This window comes from Palaemon carinicauda, unplaced genomic scaffold, assembly GCF_036898095.1.
Source record: "Palaemon carinicauda isolate YSFRI2023 unplaced genomic scaffold, ASM3689809v2 scaffold99, whole genome shotgun sequence".
Taxonomy (NCBI): Eukaryota; Metazoa; Arthropoda; class Malacostraca; order Decapoda; family Palaemonidae; genus Palaemon; species Palaemon carinicauda.
Window position 1 is genome coordinate 45,001 of NW_027172302.1, and position 14,643 is coordinate 59,643.

The 14,643-nt window shown below is 33.8% G+C and overlaps 1 long non-coding RNA gene across 1 annotated transcript in view; it reads right to left on the reverse strand.

Moving 5' to 3' along the window:
- The window catches only part of LOC137637761 (uncharacterized), a 192,136-nt gene that overhangs the window by 1,118 nt on the left and 176,375 nt on the right, over window positions 1–14,643 (reverse strand). The window contains exons 2-3 of the long non-coding RNA XR_011043783.1: window positions 774–1,028; window positions 1–576 (exon numbers count right to left, since the gene is read on the reverse strand). The exon at window positions 1–576 is cut by the window's left edge and continues 1,118 nt beyond it. This is a non-coding gene — a long non-coding RNA (uncharacterized lncRNA). The remainder of the gene's footprint in view (window positions 577–773; window positions 1,029–14,643) is intronic.

Genomic DNA, 14,643 nt, shown 5'->3' on the forward strand with positions numbered 1-14,643 from the left:
TACCAACCAAGTTTCATGATGATCGGTTTACAATTAACAGAGGAGTAGGCAAAAAATAATAGTGTACACACCAAATACAAGAACAACATAAGAAGCGACTTGACAGGCATCCAGCTTATAAAACAAATCACAATGATAACAAACCTTTTCTTACTATATAACCTTAATGGCGCCTTCACTTCAGTCATGAAATCCGACAAATTTTTCATAATTTTATAACAGCATATTCGAATTACATCGGACGCTTTGTAATTATCAAACGACAAAAAATCTATGATATAAGAGGAATGCCCTTACATCTAGGGAAATGGAGACAAGAAGCCCGACAGTGACATTTGCAGCAACGAATAGACAGGCAGCTACACTCAAATCAGACAAATAACCAGGAAAACTGCGAAAGCATACCCTACATGATATTTTTTAAGGCTTCTCTGGCGGTTTATTACAAGGTGCAGTAACTAGTTTTTGACATGCACTACCTGCCCTTGAAAAAGCTAGTCTACAGCTAACTTAAGTTCTCAAACAGTAATCCACGAGTCCATAGTCATATAGAGCCCTTACTTGTCGGACCTTTAGCTTGCGTGAAAAAAAAAGAAATCATTGAATTGTATTATTTATTGCTGATAACCTAATCCTTATATAACTTAATTAAAATAAAATCCACGTTTAACAATTCAATATTTGTGTAAAGTATTGCATGTATATAAAAAAACAACAAAAATGTGTATATAATTTTTTATGAGAATGAGAAAAACTTTATTGGGCATACTTACTGCTGTCACTCCGCTGCGATTTCTTATCGCTAGTCTTCCCCATTTTAATTCAAGGTCCTCTCCAGTCTTCAAGTCGAGGCTACATTGAACTAAATTCCTCCCTGTTTCTGTACAATGATTCCTATTCGGTCCTTTATGCAGAGGTCATCAACCATTAAAAGAAATGGATGGTGCGCAGAGGATCACACTCTCTATTCAACTGCCAGTCCTCTGCGCCAAGTAAAAACCTCTAAAAGGCATGGCCCATTTCATAATCTGAAAAAACAGGAATTTTGTCAGCATAGATATATACTATTATATTAGTTTTGTATCAACAAAATAGTGTAAAACCATAAGACCTTCAATGCAACAATACAACTTATTAGGCAATTGGTAAAAACTAATATAGAAAATTAAACTCAAGAGAGAGTGGAACTTGAAGAACAAACTATTACTTCATCATCAGTGGTTACTAGTCCACTTCAGAACAAAGGCCTCGGAAATGTCCCTCCACTTCCATCTGTTTAGATCGTCAATCCATCATATTCTCTTTCTTAGCCTTCTTTTGCTGTCTCTCGGGACCCATTCTGTTAATCTTAATGTTCGTCTATTATCTGTCATTCTCATGATATGTCTGTCCATTTCTTTTTCTTACATGTTGCTCTCTTCTGTTGCTTAGTGTTATACCTATCATTTTTTCCATAGCTCTTTAAGTTGTAAACTAGTTGTTGTCCTATTTTCCCTGGAAAAGTAACAGCTCTACCCTTTAATGATACCCTTAAAGCCAGGAAATTTTCAGCAGCCCCTCATGTGTGTGTGTGTATATATATATATATATATATATATATATATATATATATATATATATGTATGTGTATATATATATATGTATGTGTATATATATATATATGTATATATATATATATATATATATATATATATATATATATATATATATATATATATATATATATATATATATATATATATATACACATACATATATATACATATATATATATACACATATATATACATATATATATATATATATATATATATATATATATATATATATATATATATATATATATATATCTATATATCTATATATCTATATATCTATATATATATATATATATATATATATATCTATATATCTATATATCTATATATCTATATCTATATCTATATCTATATCTATATCTATATATATATATATATATATATATATATATATATATATATATATATATATATATACATATATATTGCTATGGTTCCCGTTGTATATTTCTTTAATATTTTGTATTTAATTTTCTTTTCAGTCACTAGATGGAGTGAGTATCCTTAAAAATGTATGATTGTTTTCAGTCACTAGATGGTGTGACTAATTATTTATAATTTAAGTATTGTTTGTTTGTTTCATGGTCCTTGGATGACCGAATATTGTTGACTTTGACAATAAAGTTTTCTTTATCCAGTGTGCTTCCTGGATTGGTGATTAACGGTTATTGGATTATTACTTGGGTATGAAAATGTTTATTTGTATTCGGTAATATATCATTGTTCATTTTATATTTGGAGACACCGGTGGATTTATTTAAGACAAAGATATAAATTTATTTAGCATTATTTCTTTATATTTATGCACATACGTGTAGAATATCTATTGTAATTAAAAGTGGTTAAAAAGTGATTTTATCTATTTTCCCTTTTAAATTATAAACTTTAAAACTGAACCTGGTAAATTAGCACTAACTTAAATAAATATTGTTATGATCTATAAAGTGCTTCATGAATTCTAAAAACATAAAAATGAATCATAACAAATGGGGGCCTGTCCAGGATATTTTACACGTTGTGTATGTACAGCAATTTTCATAATTGCCTCTATTTTCGAATATATGCGTATTTTTAAAATGTATTATTTGAGCGAAGTTGTTTGAAACGTAAGTGTTTTCATTTTATTTGACTATCAATGGCTGTTCTGTATTATTGATTATTTGCGGCCAAAATACTTTAAGGTTAAGTGAAGTGTAAAGTTTAATATTTAAATCTTGTTTTGAATTGTAAAGTTTATTGTAATTATGGAGCCCTTTGATTTGAATGAATTTGTTAGTCAACCCTCTGTTGGTTATTTGCGTTCGCATATGATACGTAAAGAGTACTGGTTATCTATTGTGCGTATATATGAATTTGTTCGAGATGTCGAGAAAACGTGGCGTAAATCACAAGTCAAGCATATAAAAAATAAATTGATTGAGAGAGAAAAGAGAAAGATAGGAAAGAGAGGTCAGATCGTGAACGAGACCGAAAAGTGCGGTTAGAACCTGAAGAGGGTGAATATAAGTTTAAGTTAGAACAACTTAAAATTAAAAGCGAAACTGGTGGTGTAGCTCCGTTAGAAGATAGTAACACTAATGTAATTAAGTATTCAAAGATGACCCCTTCCTTTGACGAAAACTCATCTGATGAATTTTTTGCTTTATTTGAGAAGTTGGCAGATAGTTTAGAGTTACCTAAGGTAATATGGCCAATTCTTATTCAACATGCTTTAAAGGGCAAAGGTCGGTCTGCCTTTCTTGCTTTAACGTTAGACGAAGGTAGATATTATGGTTTTATTAAAGAATCTATCTTGCGTGTGCACTGTTATGTATATTGTAATAATGTACAATATTATTTCAAGTGATACAGGTATTGCGCAACATTGCATCATATTGCATGAATAAAACATGTTATGCTTTGTACATATGTGCGATGATTTGTTTTGGTATTAGGATTCAAACATTTGTTGATTACCTAAGAGATAGGATGTAATTCTTTATAGTTTTGTACTGGAGTAGGATTTGAGTCTTTTCAGAGCAATGCTCTTTTGTTTAGCAATGTTTTGGTTTTGTCAGATTGTGTATGACGCTCCACGCACACTTAGGAGTCAGCTGTCATAGAGCAATGTAGCCATAAGTTTATTAAACTTGTATATTAAGAATACCAACATATCATTAAATCCCACCAAGAAAATTGACGACCAAAGATGGGATCAGCTGAGAAATAATTACTAACAATTCTTCATCTATGTTCCAGGTAATTATTATGGTTAATAAAAACTTCCTATGAAGTCATACCTAAAAATTGGCGACGCCCAGGAGCACGAACACACGCAGAAGAAACATTGGGCCTTATGCAGAAGGACGGCCAGCACAAGAGAAGGTCCTTTTGCAGAGGAAAATCCCCCAATGAAGATTGTACAAGAAGCAGAACAGGAATTTCATCAAACAAACAAAACAAGAAAGGGTGAAATTTAAAGTTGGGTAGGCTACAAAACAGGTAGGAAGTAAACTTGTGACTGCAGAACAGTAGCTTAACCTCCTGTAGGTAGGAAGGTAAGACTCAAAATGCCTTTTGATATAGAACATCCTGAACGTTTCAGCATCACTGCTGAGCCCAATTCTGTTGCAACACGATGGCAACAGTGGTGTGAGGAATTTAAGATTTATTTAGAAGTATTAGGGAACATGAAGGATGCCCAAAAGAAGGCATTATTACTTCATACAGCAGGTAGGGAAGTTCGGGAAGTGTTTAAGACTTTGCAGCCTACAGATGACACAAGTGAAGCTGCAATTAAGGCTCTTACCACATATTTTGCTCCTCAGGTCAATAAATTTTTTGAAAGATACCAGTTTTCAGCACAGGCTTATCAGAAAGAAAATGAAAGTTTAGATGCATTTGTGACTAGACTAAAGAATTTAGCCGTTTCATGTGAATTTCTAGAGTTAGAAAATGTTATCATAGATCAAGTGATTGCACATTGCACATCACAAGAGCTAAGAAAGAAATTATTGCAAGATAAAGATTTAACATTAGAAAAGGTATTGATAACAGGCAGAGCTTTAGAAACATCAAATAGGCAAAGTAACATAATAGGTAGTTCTACAAGCAATAAAATGGAAAATTCTAGAATTAATACAGTAGGTTCTAAGTGGAAAACCAATGAGAATCAGAGAAGGAATATGTCAAAGCCTAGTCATAGAAAAGTGCCTAACACTAATGTTCATAGGTGTGGTAAAACTGATCATCTTGCATACGAAGCAAAGAAATGCCCTGCTACTGGACAGACATGCCAGAATTGCAGAAAGATGGGTCATTTTGCAACTGCTTGTAGATTCCCTAAACAGTACACAAAGAAAATAAATGCTACAGTTGATACTATTGGTCAAGAGAATAATGCGGAAAATGTTCATGATAATCAGGTTAGGTCAGAAACTGATTTTGCGTTTCGCATTAATTCCGTCAACAAAGGTGCAAAGAAACATATCATGGTAGAAGTAATCATAAATGGTAAACCAATTTTAATGCAAGTTGACACAACAGCCGATGTATCAATTATGTCTGAGAAAACGGCTAAAAGCATTCCTAATTTGTTATTAGAAGGTACAAATAGAGTTTTGAAAGGTTATAATGGTTTTGATATTCAGGTGATAGGTGCTTCGAACGTAGAAGTACAGTACAAAGAACAAAAATTAGAGAGAATGCCATTAACAGTAGTAAAAGGTAATGGACAAACTTTGCTAGGTTTAGATTGGCTACAGTATTTGAAGTTAGATTGGCCTAGTATTTTGAAGGTTACAGGTAGACAAGATGAAAAAAAAAATGAAATATATATGGATAATATCATATCAGAGTTTCAAGACGTATTTGAAGATAAAATAGGTACAGTAAAGAACGCAAAGGCAATTTTAGTTTTGAAACCTGACAGTTCTCCTAGATTTTGTGCTACCAGACCAGTACCGTATGCATTGAAAAGTGCAGTTGAAACAGAAATCAGGAGATTAGAAAATGAAGGTTCCTGGGAAAGGGTTACATATTCAGATTGGGCTACGACATTAGTTCCTATTGTGAAGAAAAGTGGACAGGTTAGGTTATGTGGAGATTACAAAGTAATGTTAAATCCACAACTGCAAGTAGCTCAACATCCCTTACCAAATCCGAAAGACATGTTTGCAACTATGTCAGGATGCAGTGTTTTTTCTAAATTAGATTTAAGACAAGCATTTCAACAGCTTCCCATGGATGAAACTTCACAAGAATTATGTACAGTAAATACATCCTTAGGTTTGTTTAGACCAAAGAGATTACCTTATGGAGTTGCAAGTAGTCCAACTATATGGCAACAAACTATGGATAAGATTTTTTCAGGAATGCAAGGAGTATTCATTTTTATAGATGATATTTTAATTGCTGGTAAAGACACAAGAGAACATAGAGAAAGATTGCGAACAGTTCTGAAGAAGTTGAAGGAACATAATATTAGAGTAAATAAGAACAAATGTATTTTAGAAGTTGATTCAGTGGAATACTTTGGTTTTGTAATAAATGGCAAGGGTATTCACAAAAATAAAGAGAAGATTAAAGCTGTACAATCAACAAGAGTGCCAGAAAATGTTAAGGAATTACAATCATTTCTAGGTTTAGTAACATTTTATGGGAATTTCATTCAGAATTTGTCTACAATTGCACATCCATTGTATAATCTGTTGAATAAGGGTGTAGAATGGAAGTGGAATGAAGAGTGTCAGGAATCTTTTGAAAGAATCAAGCAAGAAATAACATCACCTACATTCTTAGTATATTATCAAATGGATTTACCAGTTAGATTAGTATGTGATGCATCAAACATAGGTTTAGGTGCAGTATTATCTCATGTAATGCCAGATGGAACAGAAAAACCAATTGCATTCACTTCTAGAGTATTGAACAAGGCAGAAAGGAATTACTCTCAAATAGAAAAGGAAGGTTTAGCATTAGTTTATGGAGTTAAAAAATTCCATATGTATCTTTATGGTAGGAAAAAGTTCACACTTGTTACAGATCATAAACCTTTATTAGCAATATTGGGTCCAAAAGCAAGTTTACCTACGTTGGTAGCTGCAAGACTACAACGTTGGGCAGTTACGTTAGCAGCGTACCACTATGATATAGAATACCGTCCAACATCAAACATGGGTAATGCAGATGCTTTATCCAGATTACCCGTAGACAAAGCTCCAGAGGAGTATGATGACAGTGTTCTGTTAATTTCTGTATATGATGTACCAATAACTGCAAAAGATGTAGCACACAGTATCAAGAGAGACCCAGTACTTAGTAAGGTTTTGGAGAGTTTAATGACAGGTAGGGACTTATGTGGAAAAGAGGAAAATTGTAAACTGTATAAGGATATATGGTATGAACTGAGTGTAACACAAGGAATAGTGATGAGAGGTACAAGGGTAGTTATTCCTAATTCACTGAGAAATAAGGTTTTGTCTGAAATACATGCAGATCACCAAGGTATTGTAAGATCAAAGTCAATTGCGAGAACTTTTGTATGGTGGCCAGGTGTAGATAAAGATGTGGAATCTTATATAAAGAATTGTATGAATTGTGTTATGCAACAGAACAATCCTCAAATTTCTAGAATGCACCCGTGGGAGTTACCCAGGTATCCATGGCAAAGAGTGCATATAGATTTTGCAGGTCCTTTTTTTAAATTAATTGTTTTTGATAGTAGTAGATGCTTACAGTAAGTGGCCAGAAATTATCCCAATGAAGACAACAATGTCTTACGCCACAATAAAAGAGTTAATGCAAATTTTTTCAACGCACAGTATTCCAGAAAGAATTGTTACAGATAATGGTCCACGATTTACCTCACAAGAGTTTAAAGAATTTTGTAATGTCAATGGTATAAAGCATTCATTTTCAGCTACATATCCATCTACTAATGGAGAGGCTGAAAGATTTGTCCAAACGTTTAAACACAATATGAAGTGTAGAAAAGCAAATTCAGGTAATATATTTTTGCATGTATCAAAATTTTTATTGTCTTATAGAACAACGCCGCACAGCACAACAGGCATGACACCCTCAAATTTGTGGATGGGGAGGAGGATAAGGTGTAAGTTAGATTTGTTGTATCCAAGTTTGCAAAGTGATTTAGAAGATAAAGGGTATAAACAAGTAATAAAGCTTCCTAATGTAAGACATTTTTTACCTTTGTCTGATGTCATGGTAAGATCGTACAACACTCTAGAGAAGTGGGTACCAGGAGAGATTGTAAGAGAGATAGGAAATTTACATTATGATGTTCGTGTTGGTGATAATGTTGTAAAACGTCATGTTGATCAATTACAGCCGTTAAACAGAAAGACAGTAGAGCATGTGAATGTTAGAGATGAGGAACTTAAAGAAGTAGTTACATCAAATGAGTCAAATATTAACCAAGATGGTCCAACATCCAATGTAGATTCAGAACCAATTCATGTACCAGTACAAGATGAGGTTAAAGTGCTTCCTAATAGGATTAACAGAGGAAAGCCCCCTGAGAGATTAGATTTATGAAGATTTTTACAATGTCAAGTTAAGGGGGAGGAGACTGTTATGTATTATTGTAATAATGTAGTATATTATTTCAAGTGTTACAGGTATTGCGCTACATTGCATCATATTGCATGAATAAAACATGTTATGCTTTGTACATAAGTGTGATGATTTGTTTTGGTATTAGGATTCAAACATTTGTTGATTACCTAAGAGATAGGATGTAATTCTTTATAGTTTTGTACTGGAGTAGGATTTGAGTCTTTTCAGAGCGATGCTCTTTTGTTTAGCAATGTTTTGGTTTTGTCAGATTGTGTATGACACTCCACGCACACTTAGGAGTCAGCTGTCATAGAGCAATGTAGCCATAAGTTTATTAAACTTGTATATTAAGAATACCAACGTATCATTAAATCCCACCAAGAAAATTGACGACCAAAGATGGGATCAGCTGAGAAATAATTACTAAAAATTCTTCATCTATGTTCCAGGTAATTATTATGGTTAATAGAAACTTCCTATGAAGTCAAACATAAAATGTACGAACTCACCCCGGTATATTACCGCTTAAAGTTCCATAAATATCATAAATTTGACAACCAGTCGTATGTTGAATAGTGCCATAATATTGTGCGTATGAATGATAAATGGTTGAAGACTGGGTGTTTATTTTATAAGAACTATTAATAAACCAGCCTCTTACTTTGGTTCTAGTCAGGGATTATGAGCATGGATGAATATAGAGAACTAATATTAGTAGAACAATTTATAAGAGGTATACCCATTGATACACAGAGGTATCTATTTGAGAAAGAAGTAACTACTCTTCAAAGGGCAACTGTACTTGCTGAAAATTTTAGGTTATTAAGACCTCACAATTCAGGTAACCAATCCAGGAACACACCAAGTAAGTCACCTCAAAACTCACCACCAACAAGTCCTTATAAATTATCTGTTAAATCTCTTGGCTCTGGTGCTAGTTCAAGTGTAACTTGTTATTCGTGTGGTGAGGTCGGTCATGTGAAAGCTAGATGTCCCAAACATTCTAGGAAGAATGAAAGAAAGAGTAAAGGAGAGGAATCTAATTTCTCTTGTTGTGATATAAATGCAGAGTTAGCTGGTGGTGTTGATGGTTTCAAACCATTTTGCTTTGACAACGTTTTGGTTACTGGTGATGAACATAGTAAGGGTGTTGTTGTAAAGCTAAAGCGGGACATCAGTTCATCGGAGAGTTTAGTTGTTAGAGGGGCAGTACCTGCGTTAAAAGACTGTCTTGCCAATGATAAAGTAATAGTTAGGAGCATAGGTGGTTTGACTTCTTTGCCTCGGGCTAGAGTGCATTTGGATTGTGGCATATTCAAGGGTGATATCATTGTGGGTATTGTCGAGTCTCTACCGATTCCTGGCGAAGATGTTCTTGTTGGAAATGATGTTGCAGGTAATTGTGTGGTACCGGACCCAGAGGTATGTGATACTCCTTTGGAAGTCAGCCCTGTTCAGCAGTTGGAGGATGTGGAACGTGATTTGTTTCCATCTTGTGTAGTTGAACACAGCAGAGGCCTGCATGGTATTGTTTTGACCGAATCTGTTCCTAACATTGATGACCAGTTCAATTCTGTTGAATGTGGTGCTAGGTCTGCAGTTGAGGATGACAAGGTGAGAGATGGAGTATGTTTATATTTAGGGACAGATTTTGACTACTCTCTCTATAGTTTGTTTAATGAAAGTGTTCAACCTGATATTCCTATTGTGGTTAGGGAGAATAGTTTTGATACTACGAGTAGGGAAGGTTGTAATGAAAAAGTTGGAAAAGTATTGACAACATCATGTAATGAAATTGATGTATATAAAATTAATGTCACAAATTTGAAACATGAACAAATTAACGATGTCTCTTTACATCCTTTGTTTAAGAATGCATTGACAGAGGAGAGTATGGCAGAATCTACATGTTACTACTTAAAAGTTGGAGTGCTAATGAGGAAATATAGAGCAAGTACCGCAGTGGCAACTGCCTCTTGGGAAGTTAAACAACAGTTGGTGGTTCCAGCATCTCTGAAAAATGATGTGATGGAGGTGGCCTATGAAGTCTCTACTACTCATCTTAGGATTAAGAAGACAGCATACAGTATATTGCAATATTTTTATTACCCTGGCCTTTTTCGTAATGTGAAGGTATTCTGCAATTGTTGCATAGCCTGTCAAAAAGTAGGTAAGCCCAACCAAGCACCTAAACCAGTGCCTTTGGTCCCTCAAGTAGTCTGTAATGTTCCTTTTGAAAAAGTTATTATTAACTGTGTTGGACCTCTACCAAAAACAAAGAGATAGCATCAATAAATGTTGACTATAATGTGTTCTAGTATTAGATATCCAGATGCTATTCCTTTACAGAATATAACAACTAAGAATATTATTTCACACCTTGTCAAGTTTTTTACTCAATATGGCATACCTAAAGTTGTTCAAACCGATCGTGGTACCAATTTTACATCAAAGCTTTTTCAGGATGTTATGTTGGCTATGGGTGTTCACCATTCAAAATCTACAGCTTATCATCCGCAAAGCCAGGGGCGCTCGAGAGATTTCACCAGGCGCTTAAGGAGGCTCTGACTAAGTACAGCCATGAACATCAGAAGGAGTGGGATGAGGGACTATCATTTGTGTTGTTCACCATAAGAAATACTCAGCAAGATAGTTTGGGATATTCGCCCTCTGATCTACTTGATGATGTCTGGCTTGAAAACCACGAACCGGGTAAAGACTTGCACCAATATGCTGTTACTTTTAAAAAGCAATTAGATGAGGCTCGAGTATTTGCACATCAGAATCTGTTAAAAGCACAAAAAGTATGAAGAAAAGGTTTGATGTTAAAACTGTAACAAGAGAATTTGAACCAGGTGATCAAATTCTAATACTTAATCCCACTAAGAAGTCTTTGGAATGTCTTTTTGAAGGACCCTATACTGTAGTGGAGAGACGCTGCAATAATGTATATGAAATTGAAACTACTAGTAAAAGGAAAGATAGACATCTTGTTCATGTGAATAGACTAAAGCCTTTTGTGTCAGAGAGCACTAAAGTAAAGTCAACAGTGCTTGCAGCTGTATACGTTAAAAATGATTCAGTTATTGTTCCAGAGAATGATTTTCAAATTGGTAATGATTCTAACCTCTCCCATTCTAAAATTTTAATAAATATCTCTGCAAAGTTAATGCATTTAGGTTCTCATCAGGCTATGGATGTGGAACGTTTGCTGGTCTTTCAGAGATCTGTGTGGAGATGAACCAACCCAAACGAATCTTTTGGAATATACGATCATTTTGAAAGAGGGAATAACGCCATGCAAGCAGGCACCTTATAGAGTATCCCCATACAAGAGAGCTATATTGAGAAAAGAAACTCAGTTTCTACAGGATAACGACTTGGCAGAAAGCTGTGACAGTCCTTGGTCTTCACAGTGCTTATTAGTACGAAAACCCGATGGATCATTTCGACTCTGCACCACTTATAGACAGGTTAATAAACTGACTGTCACAAATGCATACCCACTGCCTAGAGTGGATGATTAGATTGATCAAGTAAGTTCTTCTAAAGTTGTTACACGTATAGACCTTCAAAAAGGATACTACCAAATTCCTTTATCACCATCATCAAAACCCATTACTCCATTTGTTACACCCGATGGATTGTTCCAATATAAGGTTTTACCTTTTGACTTAAAAAATGCAGGACCAGTATTCCAGAGGGCAATGAATGATCTTCTAGAAGGACTTCCAGGAGTTGCAGTTTACTTAGATGATGTTATTATTTTTACAGAGTCATGGTCGGACCACATGAAGGGCTTGAAAGAAGTATTGCTGCGACTGAGGAAAGCACGTTTGTCAATAAACCTGAAGAAAAGGGACTTTGGACATGCCAAGATACAGTACCTTGGATACGTTGTGGGAAGCAATAAAGTGGCACCAGTGGATGCCAAGGTGAGGGATATCATTGCCATACAGCCTCCCACCTCTAGAAGAGAAGTTCAACGATTCCTGGGAATGGTTTGATACTATCGACGTTTTTGCGAAAGTTTTTCAGATGCAGTCGCTCCTCTCACTTCTCTTACAAGCAGTAAAAAGAAATTTAATTAGTCTGACGATTGCAAGACTGCCTTTGAACGCTCAAAACGCATCCTGGCGTCTTGTCCAGTTTTGCAGGCACCAAATTTTAAGAAACCCTTTTCAATTGAGGTTGATGCTAGCAACTTGGGAACAGGAGCTGTACTGCTACAGGAAGGGACAGATGGAATCTTGCATCGAGTAATGTATGCTTTTCAGAGGCTTAAACCTCACCAACGACCTTATGCAACTGTTGAAAAAGAAGCTTTTGGATTATTGGTTGCATTGGAGAAGTTTGCAGCTTATCTCCATTGTTCTCCATTTACTATCAACGTCTACGCGGAACATCAGCCTCTAACGTTTTTACAGAGAATGAGAACGAAAAATCATCGACTCATGAGATAGTGGCTGATGCTACAAGAATATGATCTTCAAATACGCTATATAAAAGGAAAAGACAATGTATGTGCAGACATGTTATCACGGAATCCTATATGATGGAGATTGTTAAAATAGTCTTTTCAGTCATCAAGATGGTGATGACGACTTTTTGTGGGGGAATATGTTATGGTTCCCGTTGTATATTTCTTCAATATTTTGTATTTAATTTTCTTTTCAGTCACTACATGGAGTGGGTATCCTTAAAAATGTATGATTGTTTTCAGTCACTAGATGGTGTGACTAATTATTTGTAATTTAAGTATTGTTTGTTTGTTTCATGGTCCTTGGATGACCAAATATTGTTTATTTTGACAATAAAGTTTTCTTTATCCAGTGTGCTTCCAGGATTGGTGATTAACGGTTATTGGATTATTACTTGGATATAAAAGTGTTTAGTTGTATTCGGTAAGATATCATTGTTCATTTTATGTTTCGAGAGACCAGTGGATTTATTTAAGACAAAGATATAAATATATTTATCATTATTTCTTTATATTTATGTACATACGTGTAGAATATCTATTGTAATTAAAAGTGGTTAAAAAGTGATTTTATCTATTTTCCCTTTTAAATTATAAACTTTAAAACTGAACCTGGTAAATTAGCACTAACTTAAATACAACTAAGAATATTGTTATGATCTATAAAGTGCTACATGGATTCTAAAAACATAAATATGAATCATAACAATATATATATATATATATATATATATATATATATATATATATATATATATATATATATATATGTATATATGTATATATATATATATATATATATATATATATATATATATATATATATATATATATATATATATATATATATATATATATATATATATATATATATATATATATATATATATACATATATATAAACTATAATATGATATATACAGTATATACTTTTATGGCTGGAGAATTAAATGAACTCTGAGCTCCAAACTCACCTGCTTATTTTCACATAAATCTGTTATATTTGAAAATTAATACCCGAGTTCTGAGAAAATTACATAACTCCCAGATGGCAATATGTATGAACACTGAATATCCAAAGATCTCTTACTTAACACACAGAACAAGACTGGGTGTTTATTTTATAAGAACTATTAACAAACCAGCCTCTTACTTTGGTTCTAGTCAGGGATTATGAGCAAATCACTGTTAAGATATATTGGTGATTGAAATAATAAACTCGTTACAAAAATTAATATATTCTATAAAAAGTTTCAACAATAATACAAAAAGAATTAACACCAAAATTAAATTACTCGAAATATTAAATCCAAAAAAAACTTAGACTAAGACAATGGAAAATATTACTTTTAGAAATTATAGTCAGTTGTTTCACTGGAAATTCATTGATAAAAATATTTAATTTTGGTAACAAATAAAAATAGTTAACATGTAACACTTAATGATTAAACGCTATATGGAATTTATATGAATGTAACCTACGTCTACTTAGTTCACATATGAGGTTACCAAACAGGTAAGCAAAATAAATACACTTCACTTTTTATCCTAAACTCACAGGACCAGTTACAAAAATTTATGTTATACAAGTACTTACATTAACACAATACACTTGAAATATCATTCAATGGATTCGTCAACCTTTGAACACAATACACACGATGTATGTTGGATAGAAATCGTTACTCACGTTTGAGAGGGCATACACCTGATGCACTTGAGAAGAGAGACGGCGAACGAACTTTGGCTCCCTTAAAGGGACAAGCTGGATCTCTTCTGCTGCCTACACATTTCTGGGGCTTATATATTGACTTAAAACTTCTAGATAATTCTAGTAGATCATTCTAGTGGCATGGGAGGCAAGGTCTAGTGGTGTAAGGTTGCCAACATAGAAAATTGAACAGGGGAACTAACCTTGCTTGCAAGGCAACCCTCTCTCAGCTAACTCCACCCACCTTCTCCTCGAAACAATAGAAATAAGTAAAACTATTTTGAGAAATTCCATGCACA